Source organism: Megalops cyprinoides, chromosome 25 (genome assembly GCF_013368585.1).
Source record: "Megalops cyprinoides isolate fMegCyp1 chromosome 25, fMegCyp1.pri, whole genome shotgun sequence".
Classification (NCBI taxonomy): domain Eukaryota; kingdom Metazoa; phylum Chordata; class Actinopteri; order Elopiformes; family Megalopidae; genus Megalops; species Megalops cyprinoides.
The window spans coordinates 2,342,737-2,368,538 of NC_050607.1; the positions used below are offsets into that span (position 1 = coordinate 2,342,737).

The 25,802-nt window shown below is 45.3% G+C and overlaps 1 protein-coding gene across 1 annotated transcript in view; it reads left to right on the forward strand.

Annotated features, from left to right (window-relative positions):
• Positions 1 to 1,764: 1,764 nt before the first annotated feature.
• The window catches only part of prickle1a (prickle homolog 1a), a 32,857-nt gene continuing 8,819 nt past the window's right edge, over positions 1,765 to 25,802 (forward strand). Inside the window, exon 1 of the mRNA XM_036520194.1 lies at positions 1,765 to 2,095. The gene's annotated coding sequence lies outside the window, so the exon portion shown is untranslated. The remainder of the gene's footprint in view (positions 2,096 to 25,802) is intronic.

A 25,802-nucleotide genomic window follows, 5' to 3' on the forward strand; every position in this document is an offset into this window, starting at 1 on the left:
ACCCATTCTTTTTTTTTTTCAAACGAAAACATCCTTTACAATACACACAAAAAGCGTTATAAAATACAAAAGTAAGTATTTTGCTATAAAGGTTATAAGACACATTAAGTGTGAGCTTCACCAGGGAGGTTTACAAGCCTCTCCAGTTTCACCATGTTATGGAGAATCCCGCACAGGCCATTTTAAGACGGACTTCCTTGATTCAAAACGGGTGATCTGAGGCTACAGTCTGTAATTAACATAAAACTACATCAGGCTTGCAGAAAAGAATTTTAAAGTCATTCCCAGCACATCCATCATAACAACATCTAAAAAGAAACTTATATGGGCCCAAGCTCAGTTTGCTATTCACATTGTTGGTATTCACATTTTCATAAACAATGATTTTCTTGCACTTTAAACCAACAGGTAAGACTTACTGGTCATTGTTTGATTAAAAGCAAATGCTGTTCAGTGCTGCTCTTTCTAAGGTATACATATAGGCTTACCTTTCATGTTACACTGTAAATAGGATTAATGTTACCAGGTCTGTTTGGGTACAAAGGGATAAAGTACATGGCGGCAAAGCAATTTTGAAAGGACCATTCTATGAAGCCGTAGTGAAAAAAAGGTGAAAAAAGCGAACGCGGTGGTAAAGCCGATCGGGTTTCCACCTGCGACACTGCGTTTCCGAAAGAGAACGACGCGATTGTGCGGAGGCGCAGCGGGCCGGCCGAATGGGGGAGATTAGCCCGGCGATTACAGGAGGCCGAGGGGAAACGGGGTAGATTTCCTTAAAAGGATTCGTATGGGGAAACTTATGAACGCGAGGGCTGTGCCACACGGACACCCGGCGAATGGGGTCAGGGGCGGTTGGAAGGAAGGTGCCGTGGACTGAACTGATGCTTTTATTTCGTGTCCCCATGAACGGAGCATCGTGCACATTTTATCCAGAGATACAATGTTAGCGTAATAGTTATCTGATTGCCCGTTCTCAGGGCGAGCATGGGAAATTGAGGCGATAATCACAAATGGATGCTAATTCATAGGAAAATGCGTAATTGTTCTTGCACTGATGGTGGTAGATAGTTCTGATATTTGACAGTTGATATTTCTTGGTTTTACGTTATATGGAGTAATGGGCTGAGACTGGGGAGAAAAATAAACACGCGGAAACAAATATATTTCTCGAATTTCGAGTGTTTCCGTAGTCTCTGTGACTATCTGCTTTGTCCCTGTCAGAACGGAGTCGAAGCTTAGCCTGGTCCTCCCCTCAACTTTTCACATCTTACACATGGGAATGTTTGTTTCGATGCAAATAAATAGAAAACATTATATTAAAATCAATTACTAAAAACAATTTCTTTGTGTCGATTTTTTTAATCTTAAAGCGCAAGAACCTCAAAATCTGTCAAACATGCCAAAAACTAACGGTAGGCTAAGTGTCTAAAATTAGATGTGCCCCCGAAACAACAACAAAAAATCTTAAACGTTTTCCTTAATTCGACTGTTACAAACCCCCTTCACCACCTGGAGAAACGTGAGAAGCGTTTTTAACCATCTCTCTAAGTCGCTGCATCCTTAACCTCAAGATACGTGGTCTGATTATGTGAAACAAACGCTATTACTGGATATGGTAAGGGAAACAAGTCCAAACCTTTCCACTTGATCAACCAGAATGTCAAGGCTACGTTTTCTCATACTCAACTTGTGGGTGAAAAAAAAATCAGCAAGCAACGGCAGACTTCCATGTTTTCCAGGCTACCAGGAAAGTCAGTCTGAAGGGGATTGGGAGGGGGTTGCTGGTTTAAACCAATAGGCAGAGAGTAATGTTAATGTAATTTCAGTGTGTATGGACCCTGAACGCACTAACAAGCGAGGTATTACCGAAGTCTGATCAGCTATATGCTGGGCTTCTGCCGTTGATATTTTGCTCAAAAAATGCAGTGACTTTCGTTTTACTGATTCTGACGGGGCAGCTCACGTGGAACACAGCGGCGCGTTGATTACTCTCTGGACATCTGAGCGGACACCAATCCTACCAAATGTGATTCTATCTCACAGATAAAGGAATATCTGAATCCGGACACTGTATCACCTAGTTGATCACTTTTAGGTGAGTATCAGTACCCCGTGTATCAGATGCATTTACTTCGCTGTCATTTAAGTTAAATATAGCTTCCCACTGGAACACGACGTATGTCGTGCGTTTGCATTTTAGAGAGTCGCTCTGTTTTTTTTTTTATTTAAATGTATTGACAGTCATGAATGATTTGGTCGGCTCAAGGGGGTACACTATGAGTAGCCATTTGACCGCAAGCGAGCTGTTAAAGCGCTACGCAGCAATGTTGTGTGGCGAAACAGTTGGGTTTGTACGCTACACAGTTGTTTTAGAAAGTGTGCGGTTTTGCTCTTTAATGAAGTAGGGTTACAACATGAGTAGCCGATGCTCTTGAAAAGATACACTATCTTATACACTTAGAATTGTTGTTGCCTGCTCTTGTTAAATAAACTGGATTCGAGCCTCCGCGACAGCAGAACAGTGGTTTAGGCGGAACAGAATGTTTATGTGCAGTTGTCCCACAGTTTAAATGTTTGTAGAAATGTATCTGACTCTTCCACCTTATACCAAAACGGTCAGTTAAACCCCTGGCTTTCCTTAAATGGCGAGAGCAAATATTATTCTTCTATAGCAGAGCACTTAAAAAAAGTATACAGCTCTTGTTTTGGGGTGACGTTATAACGTAAACAGTTTAATCTCTAACAATAGAATCGAGGACAAAAAAAATAAACCGCTGTTAATTAGTTACACAGTAGTGTTCAGGAGGCGGAGGGGTGTAAGATTTCGGGTGTGTGGTGCGGAGCGCCCCGGGGATCCAGATGTATAGCCTCAGCTGTTACCCGTCACTTCTAGGTGACAACTGGTCGCGGCGGTTAAGATGTTGTCCATCCGTTATCCCCCAACTCGCAGTTTACCGAGCGTCTGTTGCTGTTCCCACGAGAGAGAGGGGGGGGGGGGTGTAAATAATGTAAACTTATTTTAATTATATATTTTCCCTTCGCTTCTCATTATTTTCTCAAAATGTTGTAGAGGTTGTTTTTTTTTCCCTCGAACTGGTGGTAGGAATCAGACCCCCAGCCCTCAACTAAACAGTCCATCGCTCTGATCCCTGCTCCACACAGTGACCATAATGGGACGGACATAGGGGCTGCGTCGGAACGCTGATACCGGCAATATTGAGTAATCTGCCCCTCTCAACAGTACTGGTTTACAGTCCAACAAAGGACTGTAAACTTAACCGTGAAGCACGTAGCTCCCGTGTTCTCACGGGGGTCGACATGCCTGCAGTTTGGTCAGAGGGTAGGGCGGACCGAGGCTGGCCCCAGATCTGTCACTGCGGCCACAGCTGGGGGTCGAGGGAAAGAAAAACAGCGCGCTCTGCGGATCCCCGCAGCTGCGCTCAAAGCCCACCGGCCGGGGAGGTGACACACTCGGGTCACCGTCAACTTTCCCGAGTAGCCAAGGGAAGACCCATTACGCTACGATTTTTTTCCACGTAAATCTTTCTTTACAATGTTTTCACAGACACTACTACTTTGTCAAGAGGAAGTTTCGTCATTCGCTTGGAAACAGAACCAGAGAAACTGGACATTAACATAATTCATGTGCTTTAATCATCTCATCACCACTATATAACCTAGCCAGTATTTGATACACACCCGCAACGGATTAAAAGTGTACTTGTGAGAGCATTGATGGGGTAAATATGGATTTCCCATTTGCAAAGGAAAGTAGGACGGAGAGCATTTATTGCATTTAACGAGGCGCTGGTGTCACCTAGTGGTTAGATCTGTAGAGCGTTCCCTACAAAAACAGTCGCTCGGCTCGCCCTGAGCTACCTCGTCAGTTAATAAAAAGTGTATTTTCTGCATACATCTTACTTCGTATATTTTAAGACTAGTCACCTCGGTCCAGATACCAAGTTATTACGATATAGAGTTGGCACCTCTCAATGTGTCTTGATTGCTCAGTAAATAATTCAGTGCAGGGTGGTGTTTCATTCATTAAGTTAAGGCTATATTTTTTCACCAATGGCTGAAACTCAAAGTTCATGTGCTCCACTTAACTTTATTTCTGGTGTAAGTGAATCGTAAACCTCTAAAACAACCATACTGGGTGTAAGGTGCCCTGACAGCCTACATTAAACAGCAAATGGCAGGTATCCAAGTTGCCCATCTTAACATATAAATTATAATTTGAGGTAAAAGCTGTCTGCAGGGTTAACACGTTATTCATAAAGGCTTTATTCAGCCGTATCTCATATGACAGTGATTTTATTCCAAATACTTTAACACAGATACAAATACCATCATTTTTACTGACATACACTGACGAACACACAGTAAGCTAAGTATTATAAATATGATAACTCCATATTGAGAACTCTTGATTGTTGTGCTATTTAGGTTAAGATGAGGAAGAGAATACATCTCTATACGTTGCCATTTTCTATCAGATTTCCTTGGCTCAGCTTTCTCTGCACTGTGCTTTAGCTGATGACCTAACGGGCATGGTATGCTTTTAAAGGTGTTTTTACAGCAGAATGACCCTTGGAAGGAAATGCTTTCCCTGCAACGTATCCCACACAGATACACATCAGCTGTTTTACGTTAGGTGTTCTGGGAATTTTTTCTAGAGAAGGGAGAAAGGGTACAGCAAAGAATGGCACAGATTCAAAGCACTTTCAGTGTACTTACTGAGGTACCTGCAGCAGATATTTGTCCTCAACCATATATGTCAATGTTTCACTGGTTGCTTAGAGATTTTAAAGGTGATGTCCCCTGTAGCTGTGCCTGGATGATGTAGCCTCAGAAACAGTTGCACACAACCCCCCCCCCCCCCCCCCCATTCCTGACAGAGGTGCTTACCAGAGAGGGCCAACAGATCAGTCGCAGCCACTGAGCTGCGTGTGTCCACTTCACTTTTCTTTGTTATTTAATGCTCGATTGCTCCGGAGAGGACATATGCACAGAGTCTTGGATGGCCTCCTGGAAACATTTGAGAAAGTCTTGTTAGTTTTACTTCAAATGGTGATTGGTCACTAGGTTTCCAGGTTAAAACATCTGATTACGCCTTATAGCCTTGTTCTCATTTCAACCTATAGAGAACACAAGATTATTTAAAGAAAAAATTGATCTATTCAGGCTAGACTACTTGAGAGTAAACACATTTCATCAGGATTCATACGAGCCAAAATCACCTCGTTAAGTTTTTGCATACTCCTCGAAAAGTTAGTCATCCTCTGACATCTGCAGCTTGTTTTTAAAAAAAAAAGGACTTTGTCACTTTGCACGTCTGCAAAGTCCTTCCTTTTTAAACTGTCTGCAGATGGCTGTTGTCTCTGTACAACAGAGTGTGTGTGTGTGTGTGTGTGTGTGTGTGTGTGTGTGTGTGTGTGTATGTCCCAGCTCTTTTTCATGTTTTAGTAATTTACTCGAAGCTCGATGGCTGACGGCTTAGTATGCCCTGTGGGGAAGGTGCTTGGTTACATGAGATCAGCACTCTCAGGCGTTGGTGTTTGGGTTGGAGTGCTGAAGTGAGGGATTCGATGGAATAAATTAATCCAATATGAAAGCCGAACAGAGGCATAAACTGGCCGTGTGTGTGCAGGCCAGTCCTATAAGGGGCCAGTCAGCAGGCCCGAGGCCGTGTGCCAGTGTGTATATGTAGCTCTGTTGATTTAGTGCCTCGGCCTGGTGAACACGCACAAAGCAGGGTGTGTGTGCTCGGCAGAATTAATCATATAAAAGTCTGGGTAAATCATGCTAAACCTAAACATTTTGGCAGCCTTTTATCCCCCTGAAGTTGCGGGCCGTGCCAAGTGGAGAAGGAGAAGCAGACATCCCCCCCCCCCCCCGTTATGGGGGCTGCTGGAATAACACCGTCATTTATAACCAAGACAAGAAGCAGCGGGGTGAGGGCTGGGGAGAGCGGGGTTCACTGCCCACAGCCGGGCTGCCGCAGGACAGAGGGGAGCTCTGAAACGTGAGCTGTTTACAGAGGGCCCGCCTTCCTGTACCGGCTCCCAAAACCTGGTGCTGATTGTGGTGCAGTTGTTGAAAAATAAAAGAAAGAAAGAAAAACTGCTTGAAAAACCACCAGCTTCTATAGGACATCAACGCACTACTGACATGGATATGTTGCATACTGACTCATATGTAATGTAAATGTAGTATACTGCACTTAATCTGACGCCTCTAGTGCAAGTCAATCTGGCTCCATGCTAAGTGCACATGGTAAGCATTACTGATGCTGATTAGAGGTAGTCCATGCTTTATCACCACCAAGCACTGGTGTTAATTTTGAGTGCTCTGCTTGTTAGGCCTCTAAAGATAAAATGGAGGGGGGGCAGTCTTGGCAAACATGCTGCAGTTTAATGTTGTACCAGGTCTGTGCTAACCACAGCATAATGGTGGTGAAACATTTAGACCACCCTGACAACGGAAGTTGTGCACATTAGTGCTGTTTTAGGTGCCAGTCTTTGGTTTGCTTGACTACATCCTCCCTCTCAATAGCTGGCACCGCCTCCGGCTAAACAGCATTGCCATGGCAATGATCTCCAAGAGGCAGCAGTTTGGACGTTTGTCTATTTCGAGCATGTTTGAGGAAGGCACGCAGGTCCTCGAATGCACTGATAACAGGCCACATCAGGCGGACGGACACAGAGAACTCGTGGCTGCTCTGTTCTCTCCTCATCCTGAGAGATCACGGTATTATTACAGCAACAGGAAAAACAGAAATCATTACCTCAACGTTGCTAGTGGAGGGCTGAGTTAATTGCTCTGGCCCAGAGCAGGGTAATCATTTATAGCTTTCCGGACCCCTGGCTTTGAGTATGCAAACCCCCACCCCCAGTCTTCCAGGCAGCAGCTCCAGCAGTCCTGTCCTCATTGTCCGAGGGGGGGGGGGGGTCGAGTCAAGTATAATTGATGAAGAAGAAAAGGTCAGCTGTGTTTCAGAACGTAGCCTCATAACAAACCCCCCGAGTGAACAGGGTTCTCCACGGTCAACCGATTTCCTGGCCTTTCCTACCCATGGACCCTGATGTAAAAATACGAAGGAGAGTTTGTCAGAATTTAGATGTGTTCAGTACCATTTCTGAACAGACTAATTCATCCCACATTCACATACAAAGGCTGTGTATTTGAGACATTTACGCTTTTGTCTGTGGGGGTCTATGATGGCTCCAAACTTAAGGATTACATGCAGATATTCAGTTCACAAAGACAACCACAGCATCATCTGTCACTTGACAGCAACCAGGGAGCAGTAATTCTGCTGAGAAAGGACTTAACTTAAGGTCCGAAGGCCGCTCGAGTCATTACTCCATTAGAAATTGATGTATATGTTAAGTATTTAAAAGTGTTAACAGTAATAATGTTTAACAACTGAACTTCTCTATTTCAAGAATCTGTGAAGATGAATGACTATGTCAGAGCTCCAGATGCGTGTTGCTTAATTCCTTACATTTGCTGTATCTGAGTGAATAGCACAAATGAGTTCACTCCTTCAGCTGACACACAGACACAAAGAACGCCTGAGCTGGTACTGCAGGCAACATTTGCTGTTAAATTCAGGGTATTTGTAGATTCAGACCTGACGTCATCTGTTTGGCTAACATATCGAGTCCACAGAAAGGAAAGACCAGACGGCAGCTCTGTCAGCATCTACTCATTGTTGGTCGGATCAGGCGTTATTTTAACCCACTGAGACCTTTGCCCCTGTTCAATTCATTCCTGCCTGCATTACCCTAGTTACTGATGCTCCTTTGGCACAACATTGACACAGATCATCTCCTGGCCTGATGAGGTCTTTACTCCAGTCATCTGGCCACTGAGCATTTCCGCATGCTTGGCAGGAGTGGGGGGGGGGGGGGGGGGGGGGACTGTGCGTCTGTAATCCAGTGCTGACCCTGTTTGTGCGTTTGTGTGTGTCTGGCGCTGCCATTCATGTGTCACGGGTATGTGCCAGGTCGTCAAAACTGACTGCTGTTTCAGAGGTGTCTGCCATGCGGCCGGACCCAAGGCCTGTGATCACGGTATAGCAGCAGCCGCCATGGCGGGGGGGGCAAGGATGAGAAGGGCCAGTGTACACCCATGAAGGAGGAAACTGTCCCCCTCCACTAATGACTCGCATGTGGACGCCATTACCCACGAGCCCGGCGCTAATCTGAGGCGTCAGTTTTTTTTACGCGGATCTTATTATGAGATCCCCCCCCCACTCCCTCCAGCACAGGGTGCGGCAAAGCACCTCCAACAGCCGTTAGCCGCCCGTGGCATGAAAGATCCTGTGTGCTGGCCTGCTCGCTTTTCAGACCTCTGAACGAGATTACACTGAGAGCTGCCGGTGCAGAGAGGCCCCTAACGATCTGAGAGGAGCCGAAACCCACAGTCCCGCTCCATTCATCCGGAGCCTTCTATCTGTCCATCGCTATAGTTACAGCTGGGGTCATGCGTCATCACCGCAACAATGACAGTTATGTCATTACCGTGCACAGAAGTGGCACGGGTAGCGCAGTCTGCGGGCTGCAGTCAGTGTTGGTGCACTCAGGATTTTCCAGAATGCTCCGAGAACCACTCTGTTACAACAAGTAGTCATTTCACTGGCTCTGAATTAGCTGGGTGGGTATTAATTACTTGCACTGCTACAAGTTGCTTGAATACATTTGTCACGGTTTGGGTCCAAGCTGGCATGTTAGTACAGAGCCAACATATTTTTTACTGTTACTCAATTTATATCCATACTTGTCTGAGGCACCTTTAGAAGACAAATGCTACATATTTTCTCAGAAATGGAATCCATATCTATGCAGAAGGACTCATTCTAATGACCCACTTCTTATAAAACCTCTGATACTGCAGATATTTACAGTTGGGACGGAATATGACTGCACATGTTGTGGGTTGAAATGCTTACTGATTTGGTTCACGTCAGTTCATTTAAGATGAAAAAAAAGTCACCCATGTGGCTCTAGCTGTAATCCACTTACACACAGTTCTGTTTACAGAGAGGCTTTGGGTAAGATCCTATTCAATGTGGCATTTCACTGGTGTCTGGAACTGAAAAAGATCTGGGAACAAGGAGGATGGTGTGAAACAAACAAGAAAGATTTTGGGAATTTCTTGGGATGGGCTCAAGGCGGTTGTAAATACCTGGATTTTAACCATAAGTGAACAGTTCGTTTTACAAGGCTTTATGGAGTGACTTTTTATGACATAAAACTCAACACAAAAGTCTTCACATGGAAACAAGCCCGCTTCTGTCAAGAAAAATTTGACAAGTCAATTAGAGCATTGCTCATATACAGCATTAAATACTGCCTCATGCTGTCACCTTAAGGGCTTAACAAGGCTGAGAAGGTGTAGCAGGATTTTGTTAGTGTCTAAAAGGGATTATCTCCTGCTATTATACCAGGACTCATGACTGATTAGATCTTAAAAGCTTTCAAATGTAACCTGTATTCACCACCTATCATGATATATAAGCCTCATTATATCACATAAATGAGATTTAATTTGCACATCAAAACTTTTGTTTTTACTCATTTAAGCTTTAATTATCACTGATGGTGCTAATGAACTCAAACAGATCACGTGCGTGATTTAATGGGCCCAATGGCTAGACAATATTTAAGCTTTTTTTTGTTGTTAAACGCCACTGACTGCTCAGTGCAGCCATCATTATCTCAAGCAAGTCAACTGTAAAATCAAACAAGCGAGGGCCTGTTGGGGAGTTCTCCGTGTGTTTTTCACCAGAGAAAATCTTCCTGGAATTCCCCCCAGGGTCTTTAACATCTGGATGGGGACGGAAAGCTTACCTCTCAATAATACGGCAGTTACTCTTTGGAAAGCATGCGATTTGGGTCATTAAACGTAAAGTTTTTGTCCTCTTTGTGAAATCATTTAATAGATACTCTTATGGAGGAATTCACCAACTGCTGTGCCGGTTTGGCCTTAACCCTGAGCGACCAGTTCAAGAATTACATTTTTACAAATCCCACTCAACCCTCTTAAGGTAATGTCAGTGATATGCCAGTTTTTGATGATGCAGGTATATGCCTGCTTCAGATTATTCCGCAGCTCTTTGGACAAAGCACCATAGCGGTTAGATTAAACGCCTCCCTGAGCTGCTCTCCTCTCAGTCCGGGTTAATCTTTCGCCATGTGCGGGGCTGAGAGTTCTGCCGTTGTGCTGTGGAAACGGGCGTCCCAATGTGAAGGCTGGCTGCAGAGCAGTCTACAGGTGGGTCAATATTGACCGAGGCCTTCGGAGGACAGGCTTCCCATTATGTGGCCCCTGGCTTACGACCGGCTCTGTCAGAGCCTGACAAAGACGGTGTGTTTGCCCCCGGTCCGCACGCTGGCTCTCGGAGTCGGGAGTTCAAAGAGAGGTGTCTGTTTGGAATGCTCGCGCCGTCTTCCTGTTAGCGACACGGCAAACAAGCGGAGTGGATGCGCACGCTGTGTGCCTGCTTTCAAGGCCCCTGCGGTAAATAACGCAAAGCCCCGCGCCGTTCGGAGGTTACTGCACGCAATCGCACACTGTCAGAAGCGGACTGATCGCTGGCTCCACCCTCTCCCCACACAGAGCAGTGGGCTGCATGGAGCTGAACACAGTGTGGAATAAGCCAGGCTGTTTGTTTCACTGGAAGGCCCAGAGCCCTGGGGGGACGTAAGCCCTGCCTCTATATAATGCAACCTCTTTCCCTGGTCTACATCATCGCTCAACAGAAGACAGTAACGATGCTGTAACGAACCGGGGTGATGCAACAGGCTGTTCCGTATTGCCTGCAACAGCGTGTTTGTCTGCAGTGTCTCCCGGGAAAGAAGAGGCAGAATCGCCTGTGCATCATTTTCCTCTGTGCTCAGTGCAGCCAGTCCTGAACCTCTGATATACTGGCACACATTGCCCTCAGCCCTGCCAATCGCTTTTATAAGAACCGGTGAAAGCACGGCCGCTTAATTCAACATGAGATAATGGAGCCGTACCACTGCAGTAAAAATACCTACCAGCTCAACAGGACAAGTGTAAATACCAGAGCAGAAAAAGGCTAATAAACCAGAGTGAGAGCAACTCCATGCGCCAGTGCTGGCATTCTGAACATCAGAGGATCAAAGCCATACTTCCACATTAATGAATACGAGCGCGTTTAGTCATTTTTGTCCTTGTTATTATTTTTGTCTGAAGCGTTTCCTTTCGGTGCTGACAGCGTGGCATTTAGCTAAGTAATGGCAAGCATCAGCCTCCTCGTGGGGCAGATGTTTTCCATTCATTTGGAATGGGGGGGGGGGGGGGGGGGGTAAATGGCAGTAATTGAGCAGATGTTGTAGAGAGGGGCTTTTTTCCAGAGGGGTGTCTGAGCGGTGAACTCTGGGATGTTCGGACGGGTGGTCTGCAGCCTGTGTGTGAACAAGCCTCCCAGGAGTCACTACCCATCTCACCCACAGTTTAGAACAGCACCAAGTGGGCGGACACAGCCAGGACTTCCTGTTTCTACTAAACCCAGTGCTGTTTTCACTGAAAGTGTCTGATTTAAGCTAGGCTTTGTGTGCTTCTGTAATAATGAATAAACCCAGTGCTGTGCTCACCTACAATTTCTGAGCTAGAATAGGCTTTGTGTGTGTTCTGTACTAAATGATAAACTCCACAGAAGAGCTGGGCTGGATGTTCTAGGAATTCTAAATTCAACATTAAATGCAACTTATTGTGAACCTTATGCTGTAAGATTCCTGAATCTTGGTGCATTAAAGTATCTTGCAGACATTTTTTTCTCCTGCAAAAGACTGAGCCAGGAGTCAGTGGCCTCTGAAATGGCACAGTTAATTAGTTAAATTATCAAGGTACATCTGTTAACTGATGACATCACCATTAAAGATATAACAAACTGCAGTGACAGCATTCATGTAGAATATTGTTTCCTAACTGTCAGTCCTGTTCTACCAAGTAGCCTACAAAGGCAGAATAACTTTCAGAGTATGAGAATAAACTGGTTTGTACAGACTGCCATGTGTAATCTGCACTTTGATAAGCAAAACTATGTGCTGTGTGCAGGCCAGGGCTGCTGCCATACATCTGCTCTGAGCATTCTTAGCCATAGCCTGGGCTCTGGCTCCACTGCAATGCCAGTGTCCTTTCAGTAGGGGGCACCTGGGACACATTTGACCCTTTCAATGAGGGCGTGGCCCCACACGTGGGTTTATGGTTAGCCTCGCACCTGGAAACTAGTCATACCCTTCTCTGTCTCAACTAATGTATACCACATGCTTTGTTTTTGGGGTTCAGGGCTAGGTTGTGATGTCTGATAGGGTGCAGTCCCACAGGTTCAAGATTAGCTGATGGCCACAAGGCCTGCTGTGGGATAGCTAAGGCTATGGCTAATGAGTCTGCCGGATGAAAGGTGAGGTCACCAAGGCTACTGCTACGATTGACAGACAGGGTGACTCAGCCGGCAACGACCCTTTAGAACAGAGCCATTAGGACCAGAACAGGCTGAAAACATCGAGGAGATCTGGTCCCTAAGATGAGTCTTTCATACCTGTGGTCTGAATCAGAGCAGGGGTGAGGGCATCAGGTCAACATCAGAGCCAGAAAGGGGACCACACATCCTTTCATTTTAGCTACCTCCCTAATGACTTAAACTGCATCCAATTATGAGGGCAGCGAGTGTAGCGTCCCCATGCAGCAGGGAGCAGGGAGCGTGTTCCCTGGAAGACAGCAGCACCGGAGCGTGAGTTTCATTAGCTGGCTCTGTGACACACAGCGTTTCTGCAGGAATGTTAATGATTCACGGGGTCCTGCCTGAGGGATGGGTAACGGGTTCGAAAGGATGGTCGAACGCGCAGGCCCTTTGGAAGCTCCGTGGGCTGGAAACGTTTGCATGTGTGGGAGCTGCCAATCGGCTGCTTCTTCAGCTTCAGGCTGTCTCTCCCACTCAAGCGCCCGGCTTACACTGTGCTAAAAGAACACAGCGTTTTTCTACAGCTTGCTAACATGTACATGTTAACCTGAAGTGTGCTTACATTACATTATTGTCATTTAGCAGATGTTCTTATCCAGAGCAACTTACATAAATTAGTCTTGTTACATGCTATCCATTCATACAGCTGGATATTTACTGAGGCACTACTGGGTTAAGTACCTTGCCCAAGGGTACAGCAGCAGTGCCCCTGCAGCAAATCAAACCAGCACACTTTTGGTTACAAACCCTGCTCCTTACCACTATGCTACACTGCCGGTTTTAGAATGAAGGGTATCTTGTCTTGAAGTGCTGGGAGTCTGAATGCACAATCACCAGCGTTTGAAAATGACTACAAATACAACAGGGCGCAAGAGCCATAGACGTCTAGTTTAGGGCCTTTCATTGTGGAAGAGGCCATGCTGCTCCAGTCAGCGATATTGGCAGGTTACAGGATCAAGGTTTACATTTATGAAGCTGCGGTCAGGTTGGTTATGACGTTTTACCACTGGGGAACGTGATATTGAACCACTCCAGCTGTGAGCAGAACCAGTGAGCATATTGCTGCCATTACATGTTCAGACCAGACGCTGTTATGACAGCCCTGGTGAAACTAAATGAAACCGCCGCGTCGGCTGGGCTGCCAAGTCCTTCTGAGAAAGAAGGAAACGGTTCCATTCCAATGCAGGTCACCAATGGAGGACATGAATATAATATCAATAAACTGAATATAACATCAATAAACAACAGATAAAGTGGACTTATTAGCAATTTAGAAAGGTGGATTCAATTAGATTCTATTTCATAGGCCTTTTTTGTTATTTCATAGAATTAAAAAATTCATAGTGACTATGAGATACAGCAGGGGCGAAGCCATTACATTGACATGACGCTTGTAGATTATGATTTTCAAATAAAGTCCCTCAAAAAGTCTGTCTATAAGTACTCATTCACTAGGCTAATCTATACATAGACTACCACACTGGTTCTTTGTCAGCTTATAGTGTCCTTAAATAAAAGAGCTTCCTCCTCTAACTACCCAGGGAGCAGGGTCGTTCTACTTACCATTGTTGCCAATGAGCTCCCGATTTTACAACTGAATAAGATAGTGTTAAAGAGACAGAAAAACAAAGCCCTATCCTAAATTCCAGTGCAGTGGTTTGTGCAGGGATGCAGTTAAGTTCCTGTTTAGTTTTGACTTGCCTGCTGTAAGTAGTTGTTCTTGATTGGTTTTGCTGGTACATATAATGTTTTGACATTGGCCTTCCTTTCCAAGCCTGTCCCAAAGGGTAATCTAATTCAATACTGCTCAGTCACCCCTGTGTCCTGCCGTCCTGTCCTAGATTCAACCCTCTGAAGTGTACTCTGAGAAGCCACAGCTGGGAGAGGCCATGCAGTTGTTTACTGTTAAACTGGTCTTTGTGAGCGTGAGGAATCCTCGCTGCGGTCGGATTCCACAGGTTCCAAACAAATTGGTGGGCGCTTTCATCGCACATTGGTTTCAAACCTCTGACATTGTTATACTGCGCACATAGACTTGAATCCTGCCCTGTGCCAGTCACATCTCTCAGCATGTGAACTTCCTGTTGTGTGACCTTTTCGGACTCATTTAGCCTTCATATCTGAGCCAGTATAATTCAAAAACACACCAGCATGCTTTTACATAACGTTGTAAGAGGGCTTTTCCAAGTCCCAGCAATGTTACTGAAGAACCAACAATTCCAAGGTGGTTTAATATCATGTTCATAACATAATCCTGTCCGCTGGGGATTTGGAAAGAATGTAATGCTGTTACGTATCCTTGATTCCTCTAAATAAGCAGGGGATACTCATGTATACTGAGGCTGGGATTGTGCTACCCTGCAGGTGAAGAGATTTGCATTTCTGAAGAGAGTTTCAAAGGTCAGAAAAGATGGGATTTTGTGCAACATTAAAAATGTCTTCATGGTTTCCACTAACCTTATCCACTGAGAGCACAATGTCTGAACAAAAAGCAGGTCAGCGATGATATCATTTTTAACCATGTTTTAATCTTAATTTTTGACTTTAACCTAAGAAAAAAACTTAAGTTGCCTGAGTTTTTTTTTAAACACAGAGCTTGTAAGAAGATTAAAAAGTGTAGTGTCTGTTTCAGATTTTCAGGTGGGAATTTATAGGTCATCTCTGGGTTAAAGGGCTAGTTTACTAGTACAAATACAAGTCAATATCAGTTAACTGTTGAGCCCTCAAGATCAGTAAAGCTTTTCTTCTCTTTCAGGGCATAAACGGTGGTGATTACAGTAGAATGCTGGCTTTTACAGAGTTTTACGGCTCATTCTTTTGTTGTTCTTGTGCTGATATTACCCACTGCAAAGCAGTTTGAGGCTCACCACAGCCTTGCTTTTATGATAAGAGATCTCACACTCTGGTGGTTTCTCAAGCCCACAATAGCTCTGAAGAGGTGGTAAACACCAAGACACTGCAGACTAAAGAGGAGACTGACCTTCTCACCACCGTTTATAGTGCCCTGTGTGCCACAGACTGAGGTTCAATTTAGAGTGAAAAGAAGTGATTTCCAAGAGCGGCCGGTCGCTTCCATTTCAGTAACTGGTGAAAATTGAGTTTGCGTGCAAGGGGCGTAAGCTGAGATCACATGCGTCTGTGAGGAGGTAACTCATGTGAACTGATGTTAACAGATCACATAAGAGGAATATGCATTTATAAGTGACAGAATAAAATAAGTGTTCGGTGTGGATGTGTTTGAGCCGTGCTCATGAGGCGATGAATTAAAGCCCATGGGGGTTGAGGTGCAATAGCTCTGATAGGAACATGAAGGCAGAGGCAGGTTTGCACCCTCAAGAATTTGGTTTACTGTGGGGTGTTGGTCCGGTGGTTGTTAGGGCACGCTGGGTGCGGGGGACTCGTGGTTGTTGGGGCATGTTATTTTCGGACACTGGGGTTTTATGACGTGAGAGCCAGGTGTGAGGTGCAGTTTGGGTCGTTTTGACCATGACAGGGGAACAGGCTGTAAATTCTACTTTTACGAGTCAGCTGGAGCTAGCAGAGGTCAGAGGTCAGGGATGTGTGTTTGCCTCTTTTGTATCTCTCATGTTTGTGTGATGGGAAACTTGACCTTAAGGATACATCTCTCACTCTGGCAGTTATCACTATGAATCCTATTAGCAGTGCACAATCGCTTATTTGCTAATGTGAGTCAGTCTACTGTAAGCAGCGACTTTAGAGACAGACAATATTATTTAAACTCCATTGCTTCATTATCTTTCATGTCATGTGGTTATTAAAATGACTCTTCGGGTTATACCATTGCAGGTTTCATAATGCCTTGACTTTAAGCATAGGGAAGGTAACTGATTCACAGAACATGCTGTTAACACAGATGAAAGAGATGTTCATCCTTTGAGCTGGTTATAAGTCCTGTTTTTCAGAAGTGTAGCTGTTTCAGAGAAAGTGATCTCTACACAAAGTGTACTTGACTGTTAAACTGCAAAATCAACCACTGACAAGCTTATTTGAACAAATGATGGCCAAGAAGCAATGAATAATTTATTGATAACCAAGTTTTTTCTTAAGAACATACATTACTTTGAAAGTTTCAGCTGAGTTTTAAAGTAACTCTTGCTTTTCTTTAGTGTTATATGGCTACATATTCATCACTGCAGTAGAAGGATCCAGTTTGTACGCCATTAAAGTTTTCACTCTTAATACAGGAACTCCACTGGTTGTCATGTCTGTAATGCGTAAACCAAGGTTGTCACTGTAACTGAACTCTTGCGATATTTCACCGAGATGATCACTTTGGGGGTGATCGCTCTGAGGGCGACAACAATGACCACACTTCCACCATCACCATGGCAACAAGTCAGCTTCTTCCCCCTCACTGAAACCACATTCATTTACACCCAAAGACCATTTTTGTCTTAAAAATTAAATTCAGCTATATTCAGTTATATTCATTCGACTGCATGTTCCCACCAAAAAGTGATTTACCTTACAACAAAAGAGACTGAAACTTTTCCCAAGTTTAAATCTGTCCACATGCTGTGTACCTGAGCTTTCCGCTAGCATTTGCACCTGAAACACAAGGATGGATTCTTAGTGGCAGGGTGTCCCCCCGCCCGTCACGGAGTTACCAAAGTAAGAGGCCGTGGCCTTAGCCTGCAGGGAAGGAAGGCTGGCTCAGTGGCTTTCACTGCCTGTCCCCAGAAACTGAGAGACCCAAATCACACACATGCACATATGGGTCAGATACGGCTCCACCCAAACTGAAGGGGTTGCTGCTACAGTGCTGGAAAGTTGTGTCCCTTCGAACGGCTTCCCTTCACATGGTGGGAAGGTTCGGCAAAGGCTCCTTTCCCTGTGGCAGTGTAGAGAGTAGCTTTAAACAGGCGGTTGAATGGAAGAGCTCAGGGGAGGAGTGGGGGTAGGTATGGGAACGCTTGCGTGATGGTGCCAGAGGTTACAGAATTAATCCTTCATTAGTCAGATGGGCTCTCTAAAGCATGGATGTGAGAATGAAACGGGTCACACTGGATGAAGGCACATCCATTACAATACACCCCGTTTTCTCCCAGCCTTACGGCTGAGTTTGTCTTACTGCATAGAGTGGCCTCCCAGAGAAAAGACACCCTGTTTAAAAATGGGAAGATCGGAAGCTCTGTACACTAAGTGTTGGACACATGAACTGTATAGGGGAAACTGTGCTGAGCTATAGAGCCAACATTCCATTTGCACTGTGCTATTAATGCACTTCTGACACTACTGACGCATAGCAGTTTCGTCCTTTCCAACTCTTAGGTTAAAATATGAGCAGAAACCACTTATAAAGAAGACATGCAGTTGAAAACATGAAGTGTAACGTCACTGAGAACAGAGGCTCTAACTGGCTATTCCTCTCAATCACACCACGTGTATAATTTGCCTCTAATGCCCCATGACTACCACACGTACTGCATTATATGTACAAAGTCACATTTGACTGCGGTGCTTTCACACTCAGGTGTGTTTTGATTTTATCCTTTCATAGTATGCATGCTCAGAACACAGGCAGAACTGAACTGGATCACAGTCAGACTTCTCATAGGTAATGTACATGTAAACGGCACAGCCTCAAAGAAACAGCAAAGAATCTAAAATGATAAATAAAATTAGGACTAGAGGGAACGGCTGAACACTACAATGGCTGACCAGCTAAATGATATCATGCAGGGCAATACCACACATTACAGGCAGAATTTGATTCACGCCAACCAAAGATTACAAGGCACACAATCAAATCAGTGCTATTTCAGTGGTGAGGGCAACAAAACTAATGAGAATTCTTTGATCTTCAGCTGATTCAATGCGGAAATTTACAGAAATGATTTTGACTTACGCACCTATGCTTTTGACACGTTTGAAAAAAAGAGTGCAGTCCAGGTCTATCGAAGACGGCGTGAATGGTAACAGAAGCCAAAAGGCTTGTTTTGCAAAGCAGCGGAGGGGCTGCACCTTCTCAAATGCCATGGGAAATAACCGAGGCGGCAGGGCTCACTGGGGCCTTCTCTCAATGGCTCTGCAGTGACTGGCCACAAGCCAGGCCGGTCTGAATGACTAATATCTGCTATTGTCACTGCCACATCCTTCATCCATTTCCACACCTGTCACCGAGCTGTTGGAGCGGCCATTTATATCTCAGACCCTTCGGAGGAGTGTCACCACTAAGTCCCCCTCTCTTGATTTTTCCCTGACTGTATCTGTTTCCCCGAACTGAAATAACATTTGTGTATCGGTTTCAGAGGTGGTCCATGTAAGTATTTTTGTGAGGTAACCCAATGCCTCCCTCTCTCTTTCTCTGAAGGCAGAGAGAAAGTTTAAGTAGCATTCCACCTTTGCCATAACCTGAAAGTTTACTGCTGTTAAACTCCCTGACCTGAAACAGCTGCGGGAGGTCATGCTGGGTTTAGCTGATTTTTTTCTGTGTAGAGTTTATTCTTGCTCATTTTGATTGCTGCTTCTCGTTCAGAACCTGGTGATCTGTCAAGTGACCAAAAGCCAGTTTTGGTCAGGGTTGGGTTTGTGAGGCTAGGCTAGTGCTTTTGTCAGACACAATGACTGCATTTGTCTCTTGGTGCTGATGCCAACATGGCTTCCAAATCCTTTGCAACGCATAAGAGCATTGTCTGTTTCAATAGAAATCAGAAGTGCTTTTGTGCCTTTATTGTGCTCATATCTTTGAAAACTATTTTGTCTATTTCCTTCCTCCTGTTACCGGTGTAGCCTTGGTAGAACCAGTTTATTTGGATAGGGGTTTGCCCTTTTAATTCTTATGTTAATGCAGTCCCCTCAGAATGCGTGGAGAGTTGAATTATCCCACCACAGCGGCGTGGAGGTGCTGACATCATTGTAGAGTCAGGATGTGAGAGACGGGGGACCTCTCACACACCCATTCAGACACTCATGGGAGAAAACCTCACTGGATTCTCTTGAGTTCACCTCAAATGGCTTCATCCTCACTGTCTGAAAACAGTCTGGAGAAAAGAGTCCTTCAGCTATGAGGTGAGACTTTTCTTGGGCTTGTTACGGAGTTAAATGTTAGGATTCGGTTGAAGGGAATGGGTTCATTATTGGGAAACATGCATGCAGGTGAATAACTTGCATTGCGTCTCCAAAGGACCCTTTCAGCAGATTGAAACCACAATTAGGTGGAATTCAGACACCTACAAGGATCTGGCCACAAAGGCTTGGTGAACCTGCTGAAGTTTTTTTATCGCTGGAGACTACTTGTGTTCAGAGTGAACGTGAGAGAGCAGTTTTTTGGGAGCGGGGTGGTGGTGGTGGTGGTGGTGGTGGGCGCGGCCATCGGGAGGAAGCGGGAGAGCGGGGAGGCAGAGCTGGGGCTGCAGACGGAATCCGCGTCGGAGATGGCGGGAGGAATTCCCGGAGAGCAGGACGCTCCCCAGCGGGGCGTGTTTGAAGTGCGTTTGAAGTGAGGTGGGAGGGTCGAAGGGGAGAGGGCAGGCCTGAGAGCCACAGGGGGGTGAAAGGGGGGGGGGGGGGCAGGAGCCATCTGGGAGAGCAGCTCTCCTCTCTTCTCTTCCACACGCCTCCCTGTTTTTACAGTCTCCCTTTGATATGGGCTGTAGCTGCAGTAACAGCTTCAGTGTGCGAGGGGAAGGCTCTCTAATGAAGGAGGGAAACGGCTACCCTGCATGCAGACGGACACACAGCCTGGCCTGTGTGACCTGACTCTCCCTCTCCCTGCGGGCGCTCACAGCCCAGAGACTACCGAAGGATTTGGGTTTACATCACAAGCAGCGCAGAAACTAGCACCGGACTGGGGGCTGCATGCTGGAGAGCCCAGACACTAGCGTTGGATTGGGGCTTGCATGGTGAACAGCACTCCTTTGAATGTGCACAGAGGTAAGACTACTGTGGGTTCTGCCTTCGGTTTTTAAAGATCTTTCAGTACAGCTCAGGAAAAAAGTTACACAGTCATGGATTCCCATGGGATTTGCCAAACAATACTGGACAAGATGTTGGACTTGTCAAATCCCTGATGGGGCACTGCAGTTATACCTTTAGGAAAGGCACTTCAGCTTAATCGTTTCAGTACATATACAGCTGTATAAACGGAAAATATTTAAAATAAGTTACCTTGCATGAGACCATCTGCTAATTGAAAAAGCAAGCGGTATGGAAAAGGCTATTTGAGGATATATGCTGACATCTTTCGCTTCGGGAAGTAAAAGTCACATTTAACAATAGCGAAGAGAATTTTGGATAAGGGAGCATTTTCTGTACTTGATGTAAACTGCAGGACAAGGAATCTGATATGTCAGTCCATCAGGAGAAAAAAGCATTTGAAAAGTGTCTGTGCTACTCTGTTAGCAGAGAGTTTGAGTGTGGAACGTGACCGCAGGTATATGACAGCCGCAGGGTGAGCGGGGACAGACATGCGTAGCGTGACCTCATGGTAGAGCTGAGTTAGTGGTTCTGTCCGCTGCCCGCCAGAGGCACACACACCGTTAGGCTGGCATGCAGGCGGTCTCTTTCAAACCCGCGCTGGCCTCCAGGGATGCGCCTGTCACGCAGTTAGCCTCAGAGTAATACTTTCCGTGAAGGATTGGGGCTGTTTTTCGAGTTGTGTACCTCAGAAGGCTGCCAAAAGCAGCCCCCTGCTCTTTGAGATGGGGAGTAACTCACAGCACAAAAATCCATCACTCTGATGGCTCGTACCTTCTCTGGTGCTCTTTGCATACATAGTGGTCAATTCCACCCTCCTCATTCATTCTGCATTTTTCAGTTAAAGATTTACATAGATGAATATATTATATATATATATATATATATATATATATATATATATATATATATATATAATTTCATTACATAGAGTAACATATCCAAATTTTCATTACGATTTACTTATAAAACATGCATAGTGTTGGCTGCTTTGCATGTGACTGGCTATTGCTATGTATATAAATTTATGATATATGTATTATTTTCTGATGAGCTAACTGGTTTTCTGTGCGATCTGTCTGATTCCTAAGCATATGGGCTGCATTACTTTAGGAATTTGTTTACCGAGCTCGGATGTTGCGAGCAACAGTGCCTTCTTCAAACGCGTTTTTCCCTTGTTGGGTTCAAAGGGGGCCTTGGCATTTTTTTTTTTTTTTTTTTTTTTTAAACAAAGCCACACGTTGTTAAAGGGCCAACAGGTGACAAGGTGTAACTTGAGTGGCTGTGTGTGTTGGACCTGAGAGCTGCCAGGGCTGTTTCCTATATGTCGAGAAGAGAAATTCAACAGCGGACAAGGAAAAAGGGCTTGGGCTATGAATTATAAGCGGTTAGACCTTTTCCAGAAAACCTTTATCCTTTTACAAGAAAACCTTATCCGGCCTGTACAGCCATGTACAAGTTTACAGTTCCAGGCAAAACATATATTTCAGCCGATCTGACAAGGAGCGTAATATATGTTCCAGTACACGCAAAAAAATCCGTTCACAGCCCTGGGGGATTGTGACAGATGGCACTGAAAGTAATGTGTTAAAATAAGACAGAAGGCTATGATCTGTTGCGGAGGTCTGTTGGCCATATTGTCTGTTCTGTTCACTGCTCTGAGTTTGACACTTTCCCTTTGACTCCTGAATATATTACATTGTAATTAATGTTGCCTTAAACTCATTTCAGCAGTTTAATTCGCTTATAAGTTGTGGGTGGATTTATGTCGCACACCAAAAAAAAGCGTGCAGGCCTCAGCGCTGACAAATGTCTTTTTCCGTCATGCGCTGAGCAAATATTCCCCAGGGCCTCAGCTGACCCCATTATTCACTGGGTCAAACTGTAGAACACCGCTTACAAAACATGTCCACATTGGTTTGAATTCCCTGGGCCGCAGAATGCAATTGACAGCCTAATGGTCATGGCTCATTGTGTTGTAATTGCATCATTAATTCTGAAAGTGGATGAAATGAATGAAACTCTCTCTCCGTCCCCGACGCTCCTTGACCCCATCTCGTTTTTCACCCCAGCCCAAAAACAGACCTTTCCTCTGGATGACAGAGCTACAGCAATGCTGTAAAACTAAGAAATGGTTTCTGCAAACCTGGATGTTTGGCGGAGTCACCCCAAGTTTGGCAAAGCGTGACGCAGTCACTTCTAGTGTGAAAAACCAAAGGGTTGCTGCCTCTGCTCTCCCTTCCTCACATTCACGGGTCAGTGTCGGCTGGTTTACTCTCCCAGGTTTGTGGGCTTTGGTGACTTTCCCAGCAGAAATCGGGCATTAAAGTCCTCAGTGCTTCATTGCGGCTAAATGCACCACCTGAGCCCTTTCCTTACCCTAGAGCTCACATCTCTCGTGTACCCTGCCCTCAACTATATGCAAATGCTGCCAGACTCAGTGCCTTTCATTGCCCTTTGTTAAAGACCCTGCCATTGTCCGCAGGGTCATTACCATACGAGTCAGCGGCGAGTTTCTCACTGTACTGGCCTGATCACCGGTCAGGCCCTGCACCCCCAGGCTGGGGGGGGTGGTTGCAGGACAGCCGGGGGGGGTGGGGGGGGTGAATCTGTGTGATATGCATCTAGCGTTCCACAAAGCCATGTTAACAAGTACCCTCACAAAAGAAGGGGGGGGGGGGCTGTTAAACAATTTGTGCCGCAGGGGACCGGGGAAGTGCACAGGAACTGGCTTTAGTGTTCCTCGCCCAATCAGAAGGGCCCCCCAAACACCTGAAACCCGCTGCATGTGGAAATAACCAAGGTGGCCGATTTAAGGGGTGGTCAACCGACAAAACCGAAGGACAGCCTATACCTCGCTGGGGGCTTCTGAGGGGCTGACCAGGAGAAATTATGAGAACTGACCATGCCAGAATTGGCATATTTAACACAGGCCTCAGGTTCAAGAAAGGTTTTACAGAGGGAATGGTTAATCTAGGACTCTTTCTGGTAATCTACAGGCTTGATCAAGATATAACATTTCAGTCAGGGAACTTGGAATGGAAATTTGCTGTGATTTGTGGAGGAGCTCATATTCTCTAAATGTAATGGAGAACCAGCCCTCTCTGGCTTCACTCAGTGAGAAAACCTCCCCACAAATAATTCTGTTCTCAGTCAGTAAATGGTTTGTGACAGTCAATTGGAACACCAGTGCTAATACCAATTAATGCTAATCTGGGCTTTAGTCTGTAATTAAAGTTTCATGCTCAGGGAGGGAGGGCTCATGTCTCCTCAGGCTGAGCCTGAGCTGTGAAATGGGAATGCTTCCCCCAAACAAGGACGTATCTGAACTATGTCAGTCTCATTAGCAAGTCAATAGACACCAGCAGAACAGAAGTGCTTTTCCAACACCTAGACCAAACACAGGTTATCTCACTTTCAGGGCTCGAAAGAACATGCATGCACAGATAAGAGGGCTCATTTTCAGGGATAAAAGGTGAGAGAGATAAAACCCTCCTGATGTATCACGCGTCGGCCTGTCAACAATGAAAGGCACATTTTAAAACACTGACACCAAGGTTTTCAAAAGAGGACTACTCCTTAATCTGCCTCGCTGAGACAATCCCCCAACATAAAGCCTGAGAAGACTTATTCAAATCCCCCTACACATGTACCAGTTATTATACTGCCGTTTAAATGCTGTACACCAACAGCTTTGTGTGAGGCACAGCTCGTGGTGGTATCTGATAGAGCCAGAATCTGCAGTCCCGCCCTCAGACCCAAGTTTATCAATAGCCAGTAGCTACTGACTGTGTGACAGTTAATGTTTAGCAGACTCTCAAAGGCATGCAGAGCTATCTGACAAAGAGGCGTCGCCAAACAGCCAGCGAACAACAATGACATTAAAAACACAGAGTGTGTGTGTGTGTGTGTCTGCGCATCTGCCTAAGTGTGTGACTCTGGGTTTGAGTGAGCAGGTATGCTACATACACACTGTAGTATTTCTGCGTGTGACATTCCAGGAGAGGTATTTTGCCCTAGTCTGCACCATCCTGCCCGCGCTCTTCAAAGCCACTGCTGGGGTGTGGCAGGTTTTCTCAGCTGTCCTTCCCGGCCCCCGTGCCCTCTGAGCGGCAGGGGGCTCTCGGCCTGTGACCGGGACCCTTGAGGAACGGGCACAACTGTTAAAGCGTCCTCCATCGTCACACGCTTTTCTCAGGAAAAGACACTGATGAGCGCATATTGAAAAGTGCGTTGGTTTCAATATGGCGGGCTGGTGAGGCCAGTCATTTACGGTGTACGTAGCTGTGGATTGACATTATAACACAGCCCATTCAGAAAACTCCCCCTGCATGACAAGTCCAGAGTGCTTCCTATTCAAAGGACAATCGAATTCCAAGGAAAATTTTCTAAATCCTTCTTCCATCAGCTCAGTTAATCTGCATTAAACTTTGGTCATAGCCTTAAGGTTCTGGTGCCTCGAGATGAATGAAAGCGTGTGGAAGGACAGCACAGTTTTCCTGCATCCTCGGTGCTGGCACTGTCCTTGATCATCCTTCAGCCCTCTGACGCAGGCTGGCTGGGATGGGCGCCTTTGATCTCTGAGTCCAGCTGATCGTCAGTCTGTTCTCATCTCTTTCACCTGTTCCCCCGTGTCCTCCCTTCCTGTAACGTGATCTCCACAAACAAAGGACCTGGCCGCGTTCCTCCGCGACGCAGCGCGGTGTGGCGGGGTTAAAAATACGGGCGGAAGTATGAGATCTGGAGGAAGGACCCTGGTTTCCGGCATTTTCAGTTTTGCATCAATGAGCACTTCCCAGGCTATATGAAGTTAAATAAACGAATGCATAGTTTTTATATTCCATACAAGAAAAAGGCTGTTTAAAACACTGTCAAAATGCTGTTATTAATAATGTCTTTGCATAGATATACATTTACCCCTTCAGCAAAATCAGATCACTGGCTATGCATGTATTAAGATTCAGACCAGCTAAACAATGCTTTATAGATCATTTAAATCCAGATTTTGGTTTTGTCTGTGCTTTGACAAAATATATTTATTAGTTTGTTACGAGTTACTAATCTCTCCAAGTTTTTAGTCTGAAGTTACCTGAACACACTAATTTCACTACTAATAATGAGGCACATCATCTTCTTATTGAAGCCTTGTAGAAAATCCAAATTATTTGCAATGAACAGTGTAGAAAAGGGTATATACAGAGACATATTGAGGACAGATTTTCATGATGGCAGCGAAAGAGTAAAACTGTTGCAATCGGTCTTTTTATAGGCCCGTATCTCCATAAGAACAGGAACGTTGCCTGGATACACTGTGAGCCTCTCTCTGGCTGGGCATACAGCAGGAACGTGCTGGTGACTTAGTCATGTG